The sequence below is a fragment of the Capricornis sumatraensis genome, unplaced genomic scaffold, assembly GCF_032405125.1.
Source record: "Capricornis sumatraensis isolate serow.1 unplaced genomic scaffold, serow.2 scaffold13, whole genome shotgun sequence".
In the NCBI taxonomy this organism is placed as follows: domain Eukaryota; kingdom Metazoa; phylum Chordata; class Mammalia; order Artiodactyla; family Bovidae; genus Capricornis; species Capricornis sumatraensis.
Window position 1 is genome coordinate 587,253 of NW_027184624.1, and position 12,683 is coordinate 599,935.

Here is a 12,683-nt window from a genome sequence, read left to right on the forward strand (position 1 = left end):
ATTTATTCTCTGTTTGAATTCTTGATTTTTAATATAATTTTTTATAATATCCTTACAGATGTGGATATTTTAGTGACATGTATAAATACACATTGAGCAGTGCTATGATAACTCATACTGTTGGCACACTAAATATCATGCTTACTATGTGCTTTTCATATATTCCTTTTGAGATTCTCTTCCATGATACATTATCATAAGATATTTAATAGTTTCCTAAACTGTACAGTAGGTCCTTGTGGCTTCTTTTATATATAGTAATGTATTTGTTCATAATTCAAACAAAAACTGGTACACAAATATTCACAGTGACATTCACAATAGCTCAAAGGTAGAACTCATTCAAGTGTCCGTTGGTGGGAGACTGAATATGCAACACAAGGTATATTCAGAAGCTTGAACGGTATTCCCCCATACAAAAAAGTACATGAAATGGTGCTGCCACTCTGCAAGACATTACAGAAATGACTCCAAAAGGAACACACGGAATAAATACATAGTTCGAATCCTATTCATGCTATGTACCCAAATGGTTTGGGAAAGGGGGCTGAAAAAATGGATTCTTCTTCAGTCATACCCACAATGGCATGATTCACACTGCCAAACAAACAGAAGTAATCTAAGTGTCCATGGCAGCCAATTCCATAAACAAACTGTGGTATACACACAATGGAATCTGATTCGGCCCTTCTAAGTCAGTAATTCTGACAATGCGACAATGTGGACAGACCTTATGGTCATTAGATTCAGTGAAATAAACCAGACCAAGAAAAAGACAAACGTTCTGTGATTCTACTCATATGAGATATCCAAACGAGTCAAATCCGTCAGAAATAGCAGAAAGTGATTCCGACCGATCGAAAAGAGTTCATGTTTCATGCACCTCAGTTTCCCTTGGAAAAACTGACTTCCCGTGATTATCTCCAAAACCAATTAGACAAATAATTGGAAGCTATATCCAGTCAAATGAATGTAGACATAATGTTACAGTGTACACCAAACTCACTCAAACTTCTCAACAGACAAAAGGCAAAACTGTATCTATGGTACCTCAGCTTAGCTTAAAACTGTATCTACAGTACCTCACTTCTGCTTATAAAATGTAACAACAACAACGACACACTAAAGTCTATCCCAAAAAGGATATAAAACATATATCACCTCAACTTTAAACCATTAGAAATTTAAACTGTGAAAAACCTTATTCACAAAACTTAAACACAAGCCACAGGAAAATATATTGATAAAATACATATCTGATAAAGGATTGTACTCCAAATATACCAAAAAACCTAGAACAATCTCGTAAACAATGTATACACCTAAACACCTGGCCTACAGAAATATCAAGATAGTAAATAAGCCTATCAAAAAGACTCAAAATCACATATCACGAGGAAATGACAAACTAAAATAACAGGGAGGTAGCACTGCACACCTATTAGATCCAGTAAACTCAAAAAAGGAGGGGTAGGGCACAGCTTCTCCGGTGGCTGCAAGACACGCTAGTTCGATCCCTTACCCCAGAAGATCCCGCATGCCACAGAGAAACATAGCTGGATTTTTCCACAGCTAAACAAGGCTCACCTCTGACCTGAATACTACATGTCTAGCACTTACTAAACAGCTTTGAAAACATCCAGACAAAACGTATCGCATGATTATATACAACAGCTCTACTTGTAATAACTAAACACTTTCAAAGATCAGGATGTCTTCAGTAGATGACAGTGTAAACAAATGGGGATACATCCAAAGTGAAGGGGAGCAGATGCTACCACAAAATATACCACCTCAGCATGAGAATTAGTTGGACCCAATTAACTTTTATTTTTTTAGAGGACACATGATCATCTCTGAAACCCAAGTTCAAGACAACTCTTCTGTGAGTCACATTTACCAGAGAAATCTCATTTCAAAAGAATCCTCTCTATATGCCAGATAGAAGGATGAGACACAGTCTTCTGAAACTCTTTTTTCTTTTCTATCCATAGGGAAAGCTAAGCTGTAAATCTGCACAACAACCATACCCTTCCTTTCCTTTGGTTGCATTTTTAAAATATTTGTTTCTTTTTTAATTTGGCTGCGTCAAGTCAACCTTCCTTGAGGCAAGCCAGATATTTAGCTACAGCATGCAAATTCTCCACTGTGGCATGGGAGATCTACTTCTTGGAGCAGGGAATGAACCTGGGCCTCCTTCTTTGGGAGTGTCCAGTCTCAGCCATTGGACCACCAGGAAGTGCCTGTTTTGTTTTTAGATGAAGATGGAATCTAAGGTGATATCTTGGGCCATTTCAGTCACTGACTCAGTTTCCTGAGTTTCTCCAAAGCACGCACAAGGTGCACATTATTAAACTGGTTTGCAAAACAAGAAAAGGTTGTCTGCTACAACACTGTATGCTTACAAATATCTCAATGGTAAATGGCACATTATTTAATTACTATGGGGGGAGAAAGAATGCAGGATTCATACATGTTACAACATGAAGAAATATTAAAGCCATCTTCAGTGAAAAAAAAAATCCACATAGAAAAGGACACCCAGAACCCTTGTTCACCATGTCTGCTTTCAATCCATCAAGTTTGTCCAAATAACTGAAAATCTCAGTAACACTCTAAATAAAGGAAAAAGGACGAAGATGGAAACAAAAGATATATTCATACACTTGAACGATTGCTAAAAGTGGAAGCGGGGCTTTGGATTACATTATAATGTAGATACCATATGATTTCCTGATTTTGGAGATTATGTGCTGGTTCTGCAGAAGGTACCCATTTTGGATAAAAGACAGAGAGTATTTTAGATGATGTGGCAAATGCTAGCACTTGTTCCCATTGCTAGGCATTTTCTGTACATTTTAAATGACTGGAAAGTATACTAGGTTTCAAATCAACCATGTCAATACCACAAAAGACTTTTAGAGTAGACAGGCAGGAAACTTTCTTACACAGGCCAAGACTTACCCAGACGAAGTTCAAGGGAAGCTGCGATGCTCACTGCCCTTGAAGGAGTCCACGTGGAATGAAGAAGTACTGTGGGAAGTCTATTAGTAACCACCATGTCTTGGGTCCTCTGGATGACCTACTGCAGGAGAAACAGATTTGACAGATAAAATGTTCCACATAACTTCACAAAAAGTTGTTAGACTACATTCAGTAAAGCTGAATCATTTCGGATCAATTTACAATCCTATAAAATACTACCATTTACAGTCCAAAAATCACTTGCATTTCTATACACTAATAACAATCAGAAAAAAAAAATTAAGAAAATCCCACTTAAATAAAACATCTAGCAACAAACTTAATCAAGAACATAAAAGACCAGTAGTCAGAAAACTAGAAAGCACTCATAAAGAAACCAAAGAAAACACAAATACACAGAAAACTATTCCATGCTCATGCACTGGAACAGTGAGGAATTAAAAGGTCCATTCCAACCAAAGTCATCAACAAATACAGTGACTGCAATCACAAAATAATATTCGATGGCATTTTTCACAGAAATAGAAATAGTCCTAATATTAGCCTGCTAATGTTGAACAGGACCTTAAACGGCCAAAAAGACTCTGAGAAAGAGGAACACAGCTGGAGGCATCTTCCTATCCCTCTTCAAACTACATCACGGACCTGGAGTGACCACCACAGTGAGGAACTGGCAGGAACACAGACACATGGACTCCAGGAGAGAAGAGAGAGCCCAGAAACGAACCCACGTGTACATGGTCAATTCCTGAAAATCAAACCAGGAACGAGCGAAAAGGAAAGGACAGTCTTCTCAAGAAACAGTGACAGGAAAACGGCCACCTACACGGAAGAACATCAGTGTTCATCCTCTACATCATCTAACGCAAATCTAACTAAAAACCCACCGTTTTGCACACGGAGCTCTTTCCCCCTGAGTCCTCTGAGATGGACCTCCAGTCAGCCCTCAGCTGGACACAGGAAACGTCTACTCGGTCCTCATTTTTCGCTCTGGCAGCGCCTCCCTGCTGGTGGGCACTGAGGCAACCCTGCTCCTCTCAGCCTGGATGCAGCCCTGTTATCCAGAAGCCTGAGCCCTGATGGTCCTGAGGAGACAAAGCTCCCGCCAGCTGCTCACGGAGCAGAGTCTAAAGGCAAAGCGTCCTGTGCCCGCGGGTCAGAAGGGGGTTTGGCGCCCCCTGCGGGCCACAAGAGAAGAGCGGGCAGCCCGGCGCTCACAGACCTCAGAGGGCTCACCCAGAAGCAGCTCTGCTGCGAGCACTCAGACTGGAAGCCCAAACTGAAATGGAGCAGAATAGCCCCATGACCCTCCGCAAAACATGGCTAAGGAACAATCAGAGCCTGTATGGAATGCAGCCATAAAAAGGAACACATTTGAGTCTGTTCTAATAAAGGGGAGGGAAGTCAGTCAAAGAGAGAAAAACATGGAATCTAGAAGGATGGTACTGACGAGTCTGTTCACAGAGCAGCAATGGAGGTGCAGACATAGGGAACAGACTTACAGACGAGGGTGGGGAACAAGAGGGAGAGGGTGAGCTACGCCAATATTTGTAAATAGACAACCAATGGGAATTTGCTGTATGATTCAGGGAACTCAAACTGGGACTCAGGAGTAACCTAGAGAAGTGGGAATGGGTGCGAGGTGGGAGGGAGATTCAAGAGCAAGAGGACATAGGTACACCTATGGTTAATTCATGTGGATGTATGACACATCCAACCAATATTGTAAAGCAAGGATCAATGAACTAAAAAGAAATAACTGTTTAAAAAAATATGAACATAAACACAAACTTTGCAACAAGGTAATTCCATTTAAAAAACTATAGAAATTTCAGAAAACTACAAAAGTTCTACATGACCTTTGGTCTGGGGATCAGGTCTAACATACACACAAAAAGGCAACTTACCAAATTATAAATATAAATTATGTAAAAGATTGCCTTTTATCATTTCATACATTTACCCTGTGGAGGACCTTACTCGAGAGAACCAAAAACAAACGGTTAAATGAACCACAGACCACCCACCCTGGCCAGGCAACAGAGAAAAGAAAACACTTGCAGGAGTCATCTTACAACAGGAGGTCCTGGGAAGGAACAAGGAACGAACAAGCTACCACCAACCAGAATTCTGGAGAGGTCAGGAGATGGGAGGCTCCAGTTCAGAGGTCCTACCAACCTCCCAGGATCCACTTCGCTGGAATCCATCTCAGCTGAGAGGTGCGTGTGCCCCCAAGAAGGATCCCAATTCAGAATGCCTGGCAAGAGACAAACCAGAAATGAACCCGATGAGCATAAAACCTGAGACTGTGAGCCACGTGACGGAGTGGTTCTCTCCGTTTCCCTCACCCTCCTGCCCTCCACCCCGGCAGCCCTTCCCAAGAAAGCCTCTCGCTTGGACAGCACTCCTCTCCTCAGGCAACTCATTGCCCAGTGTCAGACAAGAACTCACTCTCAAGCCCTGGAAGGGATCCCCCTTCCTTCATCAAAAGCAATATCCAGGAGAAAATATCTTCAAAACGTTGTCTTGCAGAGAAGGAAATCAGAGAAGGCAATGGCAGCCCGCTCCAGTACCATTGCCTGGAGAATCCCACGGACAGAGGAGCCTGGTAGGCTGCAACCCCGGGATCACTAAGAGTCGGACACGACTTCACTGAGTGACTTCACTTTCACTTTTCACTTTCCTGCACTGGAGAAGGACATGGCAACCCACTCCAGGGTTCTTGCCTGGAGAATCCCAGGGACAGAGGAGCCTGGTAGGCTGCTGTCTCTGGGGTCGCGCAGATTCAGGCACGACTGAAGCGACGCAGCAGCAGCAGCAGAGAAGGAAATGGCACCACCTGCAGTACTCTGGTCTCACAAATCCCAGGGACAGAGGAGCTTGGTGGGCTACAGTCCAAAAGCAGGGCATTTCTGACGGCAGGAAACAGTCCCAGGGAAGCTGAGGTGCTCACCAAAGGCCCCAGAGCTTTGGATAGCACACCAGAGCTGTGGCTGAGGATTCCCAGCTGCCATGCCTCTTGATCCTGGCCTCTTTCACTAGATACATGTGTGGAAAACGAGAATCTAGAATATGCCCTGGTGGTTCCATAGTAAAGAATCCACCTGCCAGTGCTGGAGATGCATGTGCGATCCCTAGGATGGGAAGATCCCACATCCTCTGGAGCCCGTGTGCCACAACTGCCCAGCCTGTGCTCTACATCCTGGAAGCCACGATGCCGAGTTCACATGCTGCAGCCACTGAAGCCCGTGAGCCTGTGCCCCTCAACAAGAGGAGACACTGCAGTGAGAAGCCTGCAAACCACTAGTTATGGCCCATGCTCACCAAAACTAGAGAAAAGCCCACACACAAAGATGCAACACAGCAAACAATAAATAAAACTGTTTTTCTAAAAAAAATGCATATCTGGCAAAGAAACTGTACTCGAATTGTCCAAGAACACTAGAGCAAATGGGCCCATTCATAATTGGTAGTGACTGAAATAGACACCTGGCCACTGAGGGTATACTGATAGTAAACTATCATACAAAAACATCCTCAAGATACTGGTGCCATGCACGCAGGGCCCCCTTTGAAAGACAATCTGACAGTTTTTTTTCAGTAACCACGTGGGACAAGCACTGAATTCTGGGTATGACAAGCGGTGGAAGCCAGGTATCTTACCATTGGAATGCAAAGTTACAGATAAACAAAAGGACACGTTACACTGTCCAAGTCGTGGTGGATCGGGTTGGAGACATCATCACAAATTACCTTTAACTGAATATGTTCAAAGGCGAGCTGGAATACATGCATATATATATCCATGTATTGTCAGCTGAGCATATTGAGCTCCTACATGTATGTTTTAAATATCATTCTCTAATAAAAGGGAACAGGAAACATCTCCGATGGCCCGGTGGTAAAGAATCTGCCTACCGATGCAGGGAACACGGGTTCAATTCCTGTGTAGAGGATTCCACACGCCCAGGGGCAACGAAGCCCTTGAACAACTCTTGAAGTTTGCATGCTCCAGAGCCCAAGTTCTGCAAACAGAGAAAGCACTGCAATGAGAAGCCATGGCACAGCAACTAACTAGAGGGTAGCCTCTGCTCACTACAACTAGACAAACCAGCAATAAAGACCCAGCACAGTCAAAAATAATGTAATGTTTAAAAAAAAAAAAAAAGGACAGTTCTTTGAAGAAATGACTGAGACTAGGGGTGAGACTGTAAATATATGAGCCAGGGTCATCTTAAATTATGAGAAATTAAAGAAACTAAAGACAACTAACAAGCTGTCCAAACTGATACAAATGAATGTTGACACAGTGTTATCTGTATACACCAGCAAATAACAATCTGAAAAGGAATTTAAACAAACAGTTCCCTTTCAATCATGTCAACATTAATAAAAGACTTTGCTACGGACGGAATGAGGATGACAAGAATGGCTCACTGGAAATGATACATGATTGCTGAAAAATACCCTGAAGACATGGACAGATACTCCATAGCGATGAGAAGACTTCAGTTGGCAATACCGTGGAATGCATCTTCAATCTGAAATGAAGATTCAATATGAATTACAAAAGGCTGAAAGGTGGTTGCTAAACCACAAAAGATGCCAGCATTCTTGGCCTCCAGAGGAGAATTCCATCCAGGGCAAGTGAGGAAGCTTGATGGCTCAGAGGTTTTCTGTTAAAAAGTTTTATTAAAGTATAAAAGAGATCGAGAGAGCTGCTGACGTAGACATTAAAAGGGGGAAGAAAGAGGACCCCCTGCTAGTCTTTAGCCAGATGTTATACAGCCACTAGCAGTCTGCTAATGAAAGAAAGACAATGTCTCAGAGAATGGCACCAGGCCCCTCACCCACAGCATGCATTGAGATAACACTGGCAGCAGATGAGTCATCCCAGGCCATAAAATGATGGACATGAATCTTGAAGAAAGGCAGATTTCCAAGCACACATATAGTTTCATTCACATAGATTAAGAGAACAAGGTATGAGTAAAACATGCTGGTTTGTCAAGTCGTTTCTGAGGCTTTAGGGGGAACTGACCTGAAGACAGAGCCTTGGGTGAATACCTAGTACATTAACATACCTTAAGACAAACATTTCCATAAGAAAAATGCATTGCTTAGTTCAAGGTTTGAGAAAAGTGACATTCAGGTGGAGCCAGGAGTTGTCATGGCAACACAGAATTTTCAGAGAAACCTCTTTAAATTTGTATCAAGATGGAGAAAAAAAAATGCAACACTTTTGTCTCCTCCTGCCTCTTAAGAGAGAGAAAGAAACGTCTGACACTTGCAGTCTATCTTCTCTGTCTGGAGACCCCTGGCCTTCCTTCCTGGTATCCTCTCCAGGCGTGTAGGAAGCAAGACATAGGCTGCTTGGGAAAACCGCGCGGGTCTGAGCTTTATGCAAAGGGGTAAAGCGGTAAAACCGTTGGCCCCAAAGGCGAGGCTTTTCTGCGACCGGCATGTTAGTCGGCTCCGAGACTGCAAACAAAGAGGGCAGAATACATGGTTCCCTGCTTCGCCGAGTCCGAGTTCCCTTACCTGTGGTCCACAGCCCTCCGCTCTGCTCGCTGGCTGCCGATCGACGGGGACCCAGGAGCCCACGAAACGAGCATTCCCAGCTGCGATGGCGAGCCCTGAGAGCACAACCGGGAACCCCTGGCCCCGACGCGCCGCCATGGTCATCCCGCCCCAGACCCGCTCACGTGAGCCGCGCTCCTGACCAGCCGCCCAGGTTCGCCCCGCCCCCGACGCGCGCACGGTGCGCCCCGCCCCCACGCCCCCTTCCAGGACGGGCCGGCGGGACCGCGACTGCCTCCAGGTGAAACACAAGGACAAGCAAATCCACCCCACCAAGGCAATCCAAGCTTTTTCTCAGCTGATCTGTCTATGATTTTGGGATAAAACTATGACTACAGAAAGCAAAGATGACCTAGGACAGCCATGATATTCTACAGAACCAGACCCTGGCGGGCAGAGGCTTGAAGAGGGCGCGGGAGCCCTGTCAGTAACAGCAAGCCTCTGTAGCCCAGTGGTTAGGCAGGCTGATGAGCAGGCGGACCGTGGCCTGCGATTTAGGAGTTCAAGTCCCCTATCTAACCCTTTGGCTTTTAGGGGGCGGGGCACCGCAAGAGGCGGGGCTTAGACCAGAAAAGTTTATTTTTATGTGAGGGTTAGGTTTAGGGTTCCGGCATCCCCCCAACTTGTTAGGGTTCAGGATCAGAGTTCGGGTTTGGGGAATCCCCTCTCTTCTTAGGGTTCAGATTCGGGTTCAGGGTTCGGGGCTAGGGGCTCGCGGTTCTAGTTTGGGGTTTGGGGTTCCCCTAAGGTTCAGCTTAGGGGTTTGGCGGTTGGGATTCGGCTTAGGGGTTAGAGGTTTGTGGTTTGGGATTCGGGTTTGGAGATTGAAGTCTGGGTTTGGGCTTTAAGATTCGGTGTTGGGGTTTGGGGTTGGGTTAGGGTTATGGTATCACGGTTCAGGTTCACGGTTTGGGGATTGGAGCTCGGCGTTTAGTTTAGGGGTTCGGGATATAGGGTTTTGAGGTCAGGGTCGACTTCGGGGTTTGGAGTCGCGGTGAGGGGCTAGTAAGTGCCACACAGCCAAGGGCTCCAGCAGTACCAGCTCTGTCAGAGGAAAGGGAAGGGCAAGTGCAGGGCTCCTCCAGCGGTTGCTTGGGCGCCCAGACTCACGGCAGCACGGAGAGCACCAGGCTCCCAGGGCCCCTGGCTGGGGTCTGCGGCTCCGCACTCCCAGAGGCTGACTCCGTGGGGGCCCAGCAGGGGCCTGCCAGACCTAGGTTCCCTAGCACTCTCCTCCCCAGCAGAGATGTGTGCAGGTGGTTGGGGCCTGCCCCTGCGTGTCTGGGATCCCGCCCACAGTCCCAGCTCCTGGGAAGTAGCCCCTGAGCCAAGACCTGCGGGAGGCGAGGGGCGGCACCGCCTGGAAGGCGAGTGCACAGCATGCAGGGAAGCGAGCCTCCTTGGGGGAAGATGAGGCAGCCCAATTGCCTGAGGCTGCCAGCCCTGGTTGGGGGGAGCCTAGTGCGCCTCCAGTAAGGCAGAGCTTCAGCTCTGCTCAGAGGCCCGAGCTGGCATAGTTTCTGGTGCGAGGCTGCTGTGCTCTGGGCGAGCCTTGCCCAGACTTGCCTCGCCGCTAATCGTAGTGCCCAGAAAGGAGCAGGCTGTGCGCGACTGGGAAACACCACTGGCGCCTTCCTGGCCTCAGCTCCGCTCCTGCCTTGCCTTTGCACCTAGGCCCCAGGCGTCCTTGCGGACGTTTTAGGGGCTGGTGTGTTCCACACTGCCAAGGGCTCCAGCAGTGAGAGCTCTGTTCGAGGGAAAGGAAGGGTATATTTGGAGTAGAATCCTTTATCAGCGATGAGGCCCTCACCCTCACCCTGAACCGTTGCCCTCACCCTCACCCCTCACCCTAACATGTTGGGGGCTATTCCCCAAACTCTAACCTTCACCCTACCCTAACCCGACACCCTATCCACATCCTAAACCTAACCCACATCATAGTCACGCCCTCAACCCTATACTTACCCGTGAAGCACGTACCCACCTCATCTTCTTTTTTGACACGTCCCCTGCATAACAAAAGACAAGGTCATAATATTTCAAACATGGATCCAAGACCCATTATCCACAGAAAAGGAGTATACATACTGTGATCACATCATTTAAATCTCTTGCATCACCAAAATACCTCTCCACCACGTATCCAATCGCCATTGATGGATCACATCTATCTCATACATTTCATAACTTAGCAGTCAAATACGCAGCAGTAATCTGGGTAATTATATACACAAGATATATTTATACCATAAATATTTCAACACATTCCACTTTCTACGATGAGTTCAATCTTCACAAAAGTAGGATGAACAGCACCTGTTTCCACTAGGATCCATCGCATTGCACAAAGTGACAGTGAGCGTGAAAATCTTAATGATGACCACCAGAAAGAAGGTCAGCACGGTTGATATCAGAGATTTTTCAGTGTTCCAATACAAGTTCTACCCAAATCCATAAGGAGAGACGTAGGCATAGGAAACTACACATTGAAAGCAAGTCTATTGAGATAAATATTGGACATCAATTGTGTGAATCTTTAAGGCATAACTGCAGACATGCTTCAGACATTCTTCAAATTCATAGAATGACAACAAAGTATGGCTACGTACACTCCATTCGGTTTCATAAACCACTCATGAATAACCTCACAAGCCATTGAAAACCAGATGACAATTTCAAATAGCTTTGATCTACAAACAAGGCTGTAAGATAGAAAGTTAAAATCGAAATACATGAAGTAAATCCTCAATAGATAGGAAAACATCCCATGGTAGTGAAGTCAATTAACTTTAGTTATTAGGGCTTTCATGCACAGACTCATCTCCGATCAATGTGATCTCAATTCATATTTGGCAAAAAATACGAAAGCTGATCTTAGCAGTCATATTATTTTTCTTTGTACCCCTAAAATGAACATGAAATACTAAATTAAACCTGGAGGCTCACATTTCCCAATCGGTATACAAAGCAACAGCATGTCAAACTTTCTAATTCACATATGCATTTACATGAAATTGGATGAAATGCCCGTAAATAAACACATACTGCTATGCCCAATGTTTCACAAGGCAGAAAACACTCAATGAATGAAACTGAGAGGGTAACAGCCAGGAAGGCCAGGGGTCTCCAAAGGGAGGAAACGGGGTGCAAGTGTCAGACAGTTGTTATCTGTCACTTCCCAGGCAGGAGGAAACAAGCTGTTCTCTTCTTTCCCCTTCTCGATACAAATTTAAAAAGAGGTTTTCTCTTACAATTCTGTGTTGCTATAATGACACCTGGTTCCACCTGAACTTCACTTTTCTCATACTTTGAGCTGACCAAGGCATTTTTCTTATGGAAAGGTTTGCCTTAAGCTATGTGAATGTACTATGTATTGACCCTAGACTCTTATCTTCAAGTAGGTTCTGCCCAAAGGCTCAGAACTGACTTGACAAACCAATATGCTTTACTCATACATGGTTCTCCTGATCTATGTGAATGAAGCTATGTATTTGCTCATATCAATCGTTTTATGGCCCAGGATGACTCACCTGGTGCCACGGTCATCTCCATATGTCTTGTGGGTGAGGGGTCTGCTGCCATTCCTTTCTCTAATGAGTAGACTGCTAGTAGCTAGATAACATCCAGCTAAAGATGAGTAGGGGGGCACTCTTTCTGCCCCCTTCTGATGTCTATGTCAGAAGCTTTCTCTCTTTTATACTTTCATAAAACGTTGCGACACAAAAGCTCTGAGTGATCAAGCCTCATCACTGGCCCCGGCTTGAATTCTTCCTCTAAGGAGCCCAAGAATTCAAGCATCTTTCATGGTTAGACAACAACCTTTCCAAACAATGGTCTTTTCAAAACAAATGATGATTCAGTGATGAGTATGCAGATGTCTACGAATGAAATGGGACCCATATGTCAAACCACATAAAAATATATCTTCCCTCAACATACATATAACACAATCAGGCCTTCATATGCATCGATTCGCCAACTATCAACTCATACAAATATGGATGTAAAATATCACAATACATTCCAAAGTTGAAAAGTGATGGATATTGACTTTCGCCCGCTGGTGCTTCTTTTCATGTCATCTCCATTATATTAGCTCTGACAATGAATCATGTGCT